The sequence below is a fragment of the Crocuta crocuta genome, unplaced genomic scaffold (genome assembly GCF_008692635.1).
Source record: "Crocuta crocuta isolate KB4526 unplaced genomic scaffold, BGI_CrCroc_1.0 scaffold692, whole genome shotgun sequence".
Taxonomy (NCBI): Eukaryota; Metazoa; Chordata; class Mammalia; order Carnivora; family Hyaenidae; genus Crocuta; species Crocuta crocuta.
The window spans coordinates 965,172-977,770 of record NW_027532877.1 but is presented as its reverse complement, the minus strand read 5'-3'; the positions used below and the strand labels follow the sequence as shown (position 1 = coordinate 977,770).

The 12,599-nt window shown below is 48.7% G+C and overlaps 1 long non-coding RNA gene across 1 annotated transcript; it reads left to right on the top strand.

Moving 5' to 3' along the window:
* Nucleotides 1-1,271: 1,271 nt before the first annotated feature.
* On the top strand, nt 1,272-12,233 carry LOC144216318 (uncharacterized). Its single transcript, XR_013330632.1, has 2 exons — nt 1,272-1,387; nt 11,808-12,233. It is a non-coding gene; the product is annotated as an uncharacterized LOC144216318 (long non-coding RNA).
* The last annotated feature ends 366 nt before the right edge of the window (nt 12,234-12,599 follow it).

Sequence of the window (12,599 nt, the reverse complement as noted above, 5' to 3'; positions counted from 1 at the left end):
GGGTTGGTCATCAGCTCCCTACCTCCTTTCCGCCCAGGTATGCGGTGAGCACTAATGAGTTAACGTGCCTAAGAGCCTGCAGAACCTCGAATGAGATATAATTACAGAGAATTACCATCCTCAGCCTTCTGGGAAAGATTTTGTCAGGGAGTAGGTAAATAAATTACATCCTGCGGTTCTCCCTTCCCCACGGGCTGCTTAGCACTCCCAGAGAATGTTCCCCAGTGGTTGAGGTGTCGGAGTCTCTTTGCCAACCCAGCCTCCCACAATTTGGGGCTCCCTCCTGTCTCCACAGACTCCCCCCAGGCCGTCCTCAACCTGGAAACACAGCTCTGGAGGCTGGATCTTCTCCGGATGGGTCCAAAGCCCTGGCTTCCAGGCCGCGTGGGACCCCCCGCCCCGCTCAGCCCCAGCCCCAGGTGAGCGGGTTTCTAAGAGTTAAGCGTCCTGTACAGAACTCCCCCCTGGGTGAGTACCATCCAGGCTGCCAGATTTATTGCCTTTTAATGTGTCCCTTGTGGTTGCATTAGCTTTCCCTTCTGATACCTCTATCTTTTCCATCTGACTTCTCCTTGCCGTACTCTGTAACCCCAGGTTACATATTTTCCTATTAGCTCCCGCGCTGAGGTCTGGGCATGAAAAGTCACCAGGCCCCCCGCCCCCCGCCCCATCCAACCCACATGGAAATATTGACTTCGATCTTCCTTATCTTTTCGTGAGCATCTCTCTGCTTCTCCCATTTGCTCCCATAGCTGCCGGTCTCCCCTCTCCTGCTTCTGAGAACTTCTCCATAAACCCTGGATCCTTGTGAAAGCGGCCTCCAACTCAGTTTGCTCATCACCACCACCCCCTCCCCTGCGGGGAACCCTTTCCCCTTGTTTCTGTTTGTTTATTTTTTTTTATAATGTTTTTATTTATTTCTAGGAGAGAGAGAGAGAGAGAGAGAGACAGTGTGAGCAGGGGAGGGTCAGAGAGAGAGGGAGTCACAGACTGAAACAGGCTCCAGGCTCTGAGCTGGCAGTCAGCACAGAGCCCGACGCGGGGCTCGAACCCACGAACCGCGAGATCATGACCTAAGCGAAAGTCGGACGCTTAACCGACTAAGCCACCCAGGTGCCCCCCCTTGTTTCTGTTTAGCCAGTGCCTGCCCTGAGCTCCTGCCCCAACCCAGCTCCCAGAGCTGGCCACAGCATGGCCACAGCACAGCCCCCCGCGTAGCCTTTGAAGACCTACCTTCGCCGAAGAATGAAGATCGGCATCCTGACGGCTAAGCCCGGCAGTCCACGGGCTGCTGGAAGAATCGTCTGATGGCTACGACACGGCGTCTGCAGCCCTGCTGGCTGAGTTCAAATCCTGGCCCCGGCACTTTCTCGCCCTGTGACCTTGGGTAAGTTGCTCAACCTCTCTGTGCTTTGGTTTCCTGATCTGCAAGCCAGGGAGATGACAGCACCGGCTTCCCTTGTGGTGGAGGTGCGTGGCGTTGGGATTAGACTCATAATATGTGTCAAGTGTTGAATACAACACGAGGTAAGTGCTGGATAAATATTAACCCTCATTATCTGCCAGCCAGCCAGGCACTCACACCCTGACCCTCTCTGGCTTGTCCCATCAAGCAATCTGCCATCCCCTGAACACATTCAGGCCCCTGTCCCTCTTTTCTATGTGCTTCTGTGTGTCACCCTCTCTGTCCTGAAGATCTCCCCTCCCCACTACACACCTCTTGGTGGATTTGACTCGTCTGTATGGCCCAATTTTAAAAAAACTATTAACTTTTGTTTATTTTTGCGAGATAGAGAGACAAGAGTGTGAGTGGGGGAGGGGCAAGGAGAAAGGGAGACAGATTTCGAAGCAGGCTCCAGGCTCCGAGCTGTCAGCACAGAGCCCGGCACGTGGGATCATGACCTGAGCTGAAGTCAGACGCTCAATGACTGAGCCGCCCAGACACCCCTGTATGGCCCAGTTTAAAAGTCGTCTTCTCAGGGCACCTGGGTGGTTCAGTCGGTTGAGCATTTGACTTTCGGCACAAGTCATGATCTCACAGTGAGTTCGAGCCCCATATCAGACTCTCTGTGGTCAGCGCAAAGCCCTCTTTGGATTCTCTGCCCCCCACTCTCTGCCCCTCCCCTACTTGCATTCTCTCAAAATTAAATTTTAAAATGGTTTTAAAAGTAAGAAGAAGAAGGGCTCCTGGGTGGCTCAGTAGGTTAAGCATCCCACTTCAGCTCAAGTCATGATCTCACAGCTCGTGAGTTTGAGCCCCGTGTCGGGCTCTATGCTGAGCGCTCAGAGCCTGGAGCCTGCTTCTGATTCTGTGTCTCCCTCTCTCTCTCTGACCCTCCCCTGCTCATGCTGTCTCTCTCTCTCTCTCCTAGAAATAAATTTTAAAAATTTTTTTAAATTAATAAATAAATAAAACATTAAAAAAAATTTAGTGGCACCGGGGTGGCTCAGTCAGTTAAGCATCCAACTTTGACTCAGGTCATGGTCTCTCAGTTTGTGAGTTCAAGCCCCGCGTTGGGCTCTGTGCTGACAGCTCAGAGCCTGGAGCCTGCTTTGGATTCTGTGTCTCCCTCTCTCTCTGCTCCTCCCCCACTCACGCTCTCTCTTGGTCTCTCAAAAATAAATAAATATTTTTAAAAAAATTTTTAATAGAAGTCTTCCCTGGCATCAGGTGGAGATTCCAAGGGCCTGGCGTGTCCTTGACCGAGTCAGTGATGACTGCAGCCACAACCCAATCTTTTGTGCTCAACCTCCATCGTGTCACCTCTGTAGATGTGCGGCTACGTACAGAAACAAATGTTTCTTCATTTGTTTCATGTTCTCGTTCTTTCTTTCAGACCCTAAAAGCTGTTCACCTTAGACCTAAAAGTATTGTTAGCCTGGAGAAATTGCACTCAACCCATTCACTCATTGATCCAGTCAACAAACCGTATTGAGGAGCTACTATGTGCCTGGAAAGGTGTTGTTCTAGGGACAGAGGACACAAATTGAAACCAAACAGAAGCTTCCTGACCTCACAGGGCTTTAGGGAGGAAGACAGATAACAACTGAATGATCACATGAAGTGTAACTCGATAAGGGCCATGAAGGAAAGACACAGAGCTATAGAGGTTGTATGTCCGGGGGGCTCACACCTAATCTGAAGGGTCAGGAAAGCCTTCTCAAGAGAAGTAAGCTTTGAGCTGAGATCTGAAGCATGAATAAGAGTCACTCAGGTGACAAGGAGGCAGAATCCTGGGTCCAGTGGTAAGAATGAGTATGGAAAGAAAAAAAAAAAAAGCAGGATGTCTGGTATCAGTCAGCTACTGCTGTGAAACAAATAACCACCAGGCCTCAGCAGCAGCAACAAGAAACATTTGTTTCTCCTCTGTTCCCAGCTTGGTTGATCTTGGCTGGGCTCAGCTATGCATTGTTGCTATAAGCCACAGGTCTGAAAGGACCCAACTCCCGCAAGCAAGACTGGGGACCAGCCTACTCCATGCATGTTCATTCTAGCAGGGACCCAGGCTGAAGGGGTAACAGCTATTCAGAGAGACCTCTTCAGTGGGCAGTGGCAAAGGCACAAGAGAACGAGTAGAGACATACGATATCTCTTAAAGCCCAGAGTCATTTCTGCCCACTTTTGATTGGCCAAAGCAGGTCATCTGACCAAGCCCAAAGGCAAAGGTCAAGGAAGTTGCCTTAATCTTGAGAGAGGATCTCTTTCTCTTTCTCTCTCTCTCTGTCTCTCAAAATAAATAAATAAACTTAAAAAAACTTTAAATAAAAAAAAAGGCGGGGCATGCTTGGGTGGCTTAGTGAGTTAAGCGTCCGACTCTTGATTTCGGCTCAGATCATGACCTCACAGTTCATGAGTTCGAGCCCCGCACTGGGCTCTACATCACCGGCAAGGAGCTTGCTTCAGATTCCCTTTCTCTCCCTCTCTCTCTGCCCCTACCCTGCTTGTGTGTGCGCTCTCTCTCTCTTTCTCAAAATAAGTAAATAAACTTTAAAAGAAAATGAACTGCCAAGACGCAAGCCAAAGGGCACAGAGACAGGGGTGTGAAGGCTTGGATTCAATCATTCAGTCTAGCACAATGCGAGAGCAGAGGAAGAATGGCCGAGGCCTTGAGACCCGTTGAATGGGAGAAGCGGGCAGAACCAGACCCCGCAGAACCTCACGGGTCTATTTAAAATCTTCTGGTCTTTTGCCGAAGGGCAGTGGGAAACTCCTGAAGATCCATAGCAAGGTGGCAACCAATGATTCCACCTGGATTCTAAAATCGGACCGCGGTAAGAGGTAATAAAAATGCCCCATGTCCTATCGCTGGGGTTCTGTATGCGTTTCAGTGTGCGCGGGTGTGCGCCAGTGTTCGTGCCTGCATGTTTACACGCCCAGTGAGGAACTCTAGGATTCATCTCTCCGCACATCTGCAGAGCAGCTTACCCGTGCGTCATCTAGAACAACAGTGCTGTTACCCCATTCCTCAAGCTCCCAGAAGTTCACGCTTCTCCAGCGCGGAGAACAGGACGATTTCCACATATTTGACAACATGTCAATGAATGTCACCCCCAGGAGGGCCTTTCCCTTATCTCGGGAACTGCCATCGAAACAATCCAGCTTCCAAACGTTCTGTGCTTTAAAGTTTGCTGAGGATTTAATCACGGGGCCCCGGGAGATGGACGCGGAAGCTACAGCCCCTGGAGAGGTACAAAGGGATGGAGAGCTTGTCCGGCTGACTTCGCCCACAAATGTCGGCGCTCGAAACCCGTAGCTGGCTTTTCCGCCCACTCGTCTGTCCCGAGATTCCCATCGGTAAGCCCAGCCGACGTTCCGTTTTCTAGAATTGTTTGAGCATCTGGGACAGTGGCTGCCCCACGAGGTAGGTACAGAAATGAGCCCTGAATCTCCTCCAAACACCGTTGAGCCTCCGGTGCCTCCGAACATTCCTGAAAGTCGCTGGCCGCTCTCGGTCAAGGGAAACACCCGTCTTAGGGGCAATCGGCCAGAAAAACCTGTTTGCCAGCAAAATGTCACCGTTTTTCAGACAGACGCAGAAAGAGAGGGGCCGTGTGATTGGCACAGTCATCGGCCACAGAAGCAAAGACGGCAGACTGACCTTCTTTCTTCCATGACCGTGAAACCACAGAGGCAGGGCTCAGGCCCGCACCGGGCCACCATGGGGGAGAGAGGGCGCACGCTTGCTTAGTCACTTAGTGGAACACGAGAAATAAGGCCAGCACAGCGGGATTGCAAGGTTGGGGTGCAAATTCAAGCAGCTTCTCTCTTGTCAGCCCTTTTGAATGGGAGGGGAAGATTTACTGCGGGCCTCGGCTGACAGCCTTTTACAGCCATTGCAAATGGATTTGAGACAGCAGAGGAATGGGCTGGACGGACCATGGAGGGGCCGTGGAAGACTCATTTTAAGTCCCATCCAGCATCGCGGGCACCATAAAGGGGCACTACTTACCGGAGAAGAGCACGGACGATTCAGCTGGAAGCTTCGAGGGCCAAAGCTCTCATCACACGTGGCCAAATTGCTGAGGGTTTCAAGATGTAAATGTTTTCAACACATTTGCTCAGCCCAGCAGTTTCTGTCCATTTAGCAAGATGTGCTTGCAGTGTAGGCAAGTCTTGAGGTCCGGTTGATGGGGTAGTGCATTTATTATTGATAAAGGCCAAGGAAAAATGGCTTGTGCCTGAGTAACACCTGGCCCAACAGATTTATCGTTTATGTAGAAGATATTTGTAATTTACCTCTGGCTGCCACAGACTACCTACCATTTCTCTGTGGAGTGCTCGGGTTTTTTTTGTTGTTGTTGTTGTTTGTTCTGTTGTTTTTTTTTTCTGATTTAGGCTGTCTTTTTCTACGGGGATGATTCCTTAAATGTCAAATTCAATATAAATTATTGAAAATACATTCCATGTGTATACATTCATAATAAAAAGTCATCCTTTAGGGGTGCCTGCATGGCCCAGTCAGTTAAGCATCCAACTCTTGATTTCAGCTCAGGTCATGATCCAAGGGTCATAGGATGGAGCCCCGGGTTGGGCTCTGCGCTGAGCATGGAGCCTGCTTAAGATTCTCTCTCCCTCTCTTTCTCTCCTTCTGCTCCTCTCTTCAGCTCACACTCATACTCTCTCCCCTACCCCCCAAANAGATCTATGTATAATATATATTATACATAGATCTATGTATAATATAAATAATGTAGATAGATTTAAAGATCTATCTGCATTATGATACTAATGTATATACAGATATCATATATTATATATATGATATACAATATACACTATATACTATATAGAACTAGAAAGATACATGTATATTAATGTGTATATATATATTAACATATATTAACATAACTAGACAGATACACATTGCTATCAGTGATCAGTTATGAGGAATGGAAATGGGAAAGTTTTGAAAGAGAATGACTCTTCATTCACTATTTTGTACCTCTTAGATTTGATGCCTTGTACATACAGAACCTAGTTAAGAGGAAACAGTATCTTTGTTTAACTCTATGCCTGCGGAGGGAGGGAAGAACAGATCACTGTTGGAAGTGTGACCAAATCATTGGGTACATTGTACACTATAGAGTGTATTTACTTTTTTCATCAGAAACAGCATGTGCTAATTTGCTTACCAGCGGCTAATGCATGTATATGTTGCACCATCCCAAATAGTTTACAGTTGAAAACAGGCTCCCCTCCAGCTCTGGTTTCCAAGCTCACCTCCCCGTAGGAAATCAGTATCTTCAGATTTCTTTTGTGCGAAAATAACCGCTTAGGGTTGTTTTTCCCCCCTGAACATGGGTCCAGAGTGTGAGCTTGAGAAATACTGTGATTAGACAGATATATGAAAAGGGGTGTACATGTCAGGTGGGGGGAGAAGAAGAGACGGAGTGTATTATACTTTAAATACTTCAAGACAGGGAAACCTGGGTGGCTCACTCGGTTCAGCTTCCGACTTCGGCTCAGGTCATGATCTCGCGAGACTTGAGTTCAAGCCCCGCATCGGGCTCTGTGCTGATGGCTCAGAGCCTGGAACCTGCCTCCTATTCTGTGTTTCCCCCTCTCTCTGTTCCTCCCCTGCTCGCGCTCTGTCTCTCGCTCCTCCAAAAATAAATAGAGATTTTTAAAAATTAAAAAATAATAATATTTCAAGGTATATTAATATATTAACATTATAGGTGTGCTCACCTGGGGACAGCCTCACCCTTGTCACCAACAGCTCCACACCCAGCTCTGCGGGGATCATCACTCCTCCCCCCCAGGGTCTGCCCCCACCTCCTTGCTCGGGAAACCAGGACAAAGGCAAGCTGAGCTGATCCCAGGAGGAGGGGGGAGGGGGGAGGGATGGAGAGGTCCCCCAGCCGCACACCCTCTCCCACACCCTCTCCTCCTGGTGTTTTTTCTTCCTTCCCCCTCTATAAACAAGTGATTAATGCCTTGCAAAGAGGCACAGACACACATCCCCCGCAGCAAGCTAGGCCTGCCAGATTCCCCAGCCTTAATTCCGCTGTTAACACTCCTCAGGCTGAGGGGTGAAGAGTAAATCCCCTCCTTCACGAAGCAGACCTGCGGGCAATGTGGTTTGTTTAAAGCCGCTCTGCCGAGCGCTTGACCTGCCTCCCGTTTGCTCCGAGGGAGTGAGGACTTGAAACTTAAAAATGAAACACACACACAGACCCCTTTCTCTAACCGTCTCCAGTTTGTACAGCCTAATTGCAGGGGAACCCCCACCTCCAAATGGACCCAGCTTCGGCAGAATCTTCTTCTCGTTCTCCCACCCAGCATCAGTGAATGGTGGGGAGATCGGATGGATGAACTCCGTCAGAGTTTCTACAGGCTCCTTTTTCATTTTGTTCGTAAGACACGTCCTGGCTGATTTCAGAAAGGAATCCCTGATTGGGTTGTTCATGCCCCTGGACTGGGCAGGCGGGCCCTGGTACGCACAGGAAAAACTTGCGTGCACATCTATGTTTGAATGCCATCCTGTTTAGCTTCCATTTTAGTGCACTTCAACAGCAGAGAATATGTCAAGTCAGCAGAAGAGGTATGTACTTTAGAAATGCAAAAATATATAGACATTGGACAGTTCTGCCCGCACCTTCATTTGTTATGATGTGGCATCTTCCAAAGAAGTCTGGGAGTATTCCGGCTAATAAATGAAGAAGAAATGAAAGAAGCAAAAGTTCACCATCTTTCAAACCCCTAACGGCAAGGTAGATCCATCTAGAAAATGGTCATCAGAAGCTTCTAACAAATCGCGAAGAAAAAGGGGTAATATTATACGTCTCCCGGTGGAAGTATATGCTGCCATCTTTAAAGGGCCCAAAGCTGAATCCTCAAATATCCCCATTCTAACCACAAGGTTGCAGGAAATACAGGGGACAGACACACAACCCGTGGATACCACAGGGACGCAAACGGTAAGAGCCGGAATGATTCCATTATTTCAACTTAAAAATTTCTGATGGGGAGAAGAAAGAGGGGGAAGGGGGATATAAGAGATTCATAATCAAACACAATGTAGACACCTTGTCCTCGTAAAATAAATCAACTCTAATGAAATCACAAGAAGGATGAAGACAATTGGGAGATATGGAGTCCTGGCTGCGTATTTGTTGAGAGTGTGCTATCATTGTCTTTCGAAGTATGTGTAATAACGGTATTGTGGTTATATTTTTTTAAATGTATTTTTTTAATTTTTAAAAATGTTTTATTTATTTCTGAGAGAGACAGCGTGAGCAGGGGAGGGTCAGGGAGAGAGGGAGACACACAATCAGAAGACAGGCTCCAGGCTCTGAGCTGGCAGTCAGCACCGAGCCCGACGCGGGGCTCAAACCCACGAACCTGAGATCATGACCTGAGCCGAAGGCAGACATCCAATTGACAGAGGCCCCCAGGCGCCCCTAAATGTATTCTTATCTTACGGAGATACAGACTGAAATATTTACAGATGAAATGATATGGTGACTGGATTTGCATTAAAACAACCCACTGTAGGGATCAATGAAACAAGACTGGCCAGGAGTTGATAATTATTGAAGTCAGGGGGTGGGTATATGGGAGTGCACTTTGCCAGTCTCTCTACTTGTTCTATGTTGGAAATGGTTCATTAGAAAGTGGGGGTGAGGCAGTGCCTGGGTGGCTAAGTCGGTTAAGCATCTGACTCTTGGGTTTGGCTCGGGTCATGATCTCACAGTTCTTGAGATTGAGCCCCAAGTGGGGCTCGGCACTGACAATGGACTGCCTGCTTGGGATTCTCTCTTTCTCTCTCTCTCTCTCTCACCCGCCCTTCTCTCTCTCTCAAAAATAAATAAACTTAAAAAAAAAAAAAAGGGTTTGGAGACCGCTAGCACAGACCATGAAAAGCAGCAAACACTTCACCTCAATTCTGGACCAAATGCCAAGTAGCAGGTCGGCCAAGGAGGAACAGAAGAAATCTATTTCTTGGGCACAAACTCTATGCTAAGTATTAGAATAAATTCTCTTTCATGAGCAATCTTGTGTTTCCTGTTCAGCAGCCGTGGGGAATTTGTATGATCGCTTTGACCGTTATATGACCATTTTACAGGTAAGGAAACTGAGGCTAAGGAAACCAAAGTGGCTTGCCGTATGGTGCCAAGACAAGAAAAAGAGCCGCTGATGAGCCGAGGCATCTAGTTACTAAGTTTTTTCTTTGTGACCTTGAAGAAGTACTTGTCCTTGTTCTCTGGGCCTCAGTTTCCCCTACTTATAAACTGCAGTAATGATTCATAAAAGTATATTTTACTCTTAGATTTTCTTCTGCCAGTCTTCCATTTCCTTCTCATTCCTTCCTTTTTTTTTTTTTTTTTAAGTTTATTTTGAGAGAGAGAAATGAACAGGGGAGGGGCAGAGAGAGCGAGCGAGAGAGAACATCTCAAGCAGGCTCCATGCTGCCAGTGCGGAGCCCAGGGCAGGGGCTCAAACTCACCCCCTGACCTGACCAGAAATCAAGAGTCGGACGCTTAACCGACTGAGCCACCCAGGCGCCCCATTCCTTCCTTCCGTCTTCCCAGGAATGTGTCCCCGGCGGCCTGGTGTAGGAGAAAGGGAAACCGGGTCCTGGGTTCAAATTATTGTTCTGCCTGATGCTATTTAGAAGATTTCATTTTCAGCAAATGCTTCCAATCAAACAGAGAAGGAAATGGTTAACTACCTCTGAGCACGGCCGGAATGATCAGGACAGCGGACAGAGAGTGCCTGGCTCAGAATCCGGAGTATAGCAGGTATTCCAGTAAGGACACGTCTCTGTCGTCCCCACGGCTTGTTCCCACCTCCCCGAGGTGGTGGCCGAAATGTCACTTTCTCAGTGAGGCCTTCTCTGACCGCCTCTTAAAATTAAACCCCACCGCCCACTTCGTAACCCCCTTTCCTGATTTAGCAGTTTCCATATGACTCCCCACCATCGAACATTTATTCTACCTGTTTACTATAATTTCGTCCCCCACTCGAAGGTCCTGGGAGACCGTCATTTTTATGTGTTTGGCTCACTGCTGTCTCCTTAGCCTGAGACATATATCAGGCCCGTGGTAGGCCTTTGTTGAATGAATGAATGAGTGAGTGGATGAATCAATGAATATTGGATCTGGCAGTGGGTGCTTGAACAGAAGCAAAGAACGGGGCATGGGTCTTACACAAAGCGGTTGGTCCAGAAGTGCTTTTGTACTTGTTTTATTGGGGCCTTAGAATCCACTGAGGGTAAGGGCGCCTGGGTGGCTTAGTCGGTTAAGCGTCCGACTTTCGCTTAGGTCATGATCTCGCGGTTCGTGGGTTCGAGCCCCGCGTCGGGCTCTGTGCTGACTGCCAGCTCAGAGCCTGGAGCCTGTTTCAGTCTGTGTCTCCCTCTCTCTCTGACCCTCCCCTGCTCACGCTGTCTCTCTCTCTCTCCTAGAAATAAATTAAAAAAAAAAAAAAAAAGAATCCACTGAGGGTGCACTGTCCACATTTAAGCAACACCCCCATTGAACCTGAGAGAGTTCTGGCAGTTTCCAGCTTTCTTACCTCTGACTCTCCCTGAAATCGGCCTCCAAGGGCTTGTCTTGGGAGAGCTCGGAGTTCTCGAAGCTGTATTTCACCAAGGACAGTCAGCACCACTATCCTCGGGGCCGTTTGCAACTTCCCTTCCCTGAGCACAGGTGTTTGACTAAGTGCTTTTGTTTAAAGGCAGATAAATGGCTTGGCCCCCCGACTTCATCTTTACGGTGGGATTTACCCAATGCTGCGGTGGGACTCGTCCATGGATCCTTTGGGGGCCAAAGAGCCGCAAATGCGTGTGTATGGTCAGAGAGAAGGAGGCAGGCAAGGATCCTTTATCCAGGTGGGGAAACTGAGGTATTAGAGGGGCCAGAGTCGTGCTGAAGGCCACCCCAGAGGAGGACTTGCTGGAATGCGAGCATTGACAAGCACTTTCAGGAGCCGCTTCCCTCCCCAGGCACCCTCTCTGAGCCAAAACTGCCCAGGCCCAGACCTCGCTCCCTCCTGGGCCCATTGAGAAATATCCCTTGAAGGGGCGCCTGGGTGGCTCAGTCAGTTAAGCATCTGACTTCGGCTAACATTGGGATCTCACGGTTTGTGGGTTCGAGCCCCACATTGGGCTCTGTGCTGACAGCTCAGAGCCTGGAGCCTGTTTCAGATTCTGTGTCTCCCTCTCTCTCTGACCCTCCCCTGCTCAGGCTGTCTCTCTCTCTCTCTCTCTCTCTCTCTCTTTCAGAAACAAATAAAACATTAAAAAATATTTTTTAAGAGAAACATTCTTTGAAATGTTGATCATGGCTTTCCTCACCCACAGGCAGGTTGTGCTAGCTTCCTTCTCATGGGAACCTTCCTCCTCCATGCCTACAGAGACCGAGAGCTCAATTCATCCCCTCCCCCTCAAGGATTCTTGCTTCTTGCCCTGATGTCCCCCAACGGTCACCTACAGGAACACGGGAGCCCACGGATCGAATTCTGGGGTCTGTGAACTTGGGACTTCACTCAACTCTCAGTTTTGCTCAGCTCGAAGTGAAATGAGTATTTCCTTCCGTTATAACCGTAAGTGACCGCACCCAGGAGGACTGGCCATGGCTGGGACTTGGCCGTAGATAAAACCACAGGTGTTTTCGTACCGCATTGCAACTTCGTCGTCATGCTCGTCTCAACTTCCGAGCTACAGTACTATACCCATGGGTAGATCGCACTGCTGGACGTACTCATTAAGAGCCTCCGTGTTACTATACTTTCATGTTTAATGCTGCTTTTGTCGTAAAATCGTAAGTCTACGCCTCTTGAAAATCTTCTACTGAGAAGGCATCTGTAGGCTTCACCAGATTGCCCGAGGGGTCCGCGGCCCCACAAGGTGGCCAAGTCCTTCTTGGGGTTGGAATTAGTGAAACGAAGCCTTGACCGTGATTGCTTTGGTTGTGACTGAGCAGAAGGCAGCCAAAGAGCCCCAAAACCCAAAATGATTGTTAACGCGCCTGTACTATCAAAAAAGCTCCAGGAAAGCACATTGCACAGCGCTCTCTGAAATGTCAAAAAGGGGTGCGCGTGTGGGAGCTGAACGTGGCTTTGGATGGCTCTGACTCACAGACGAAGAAAGCTC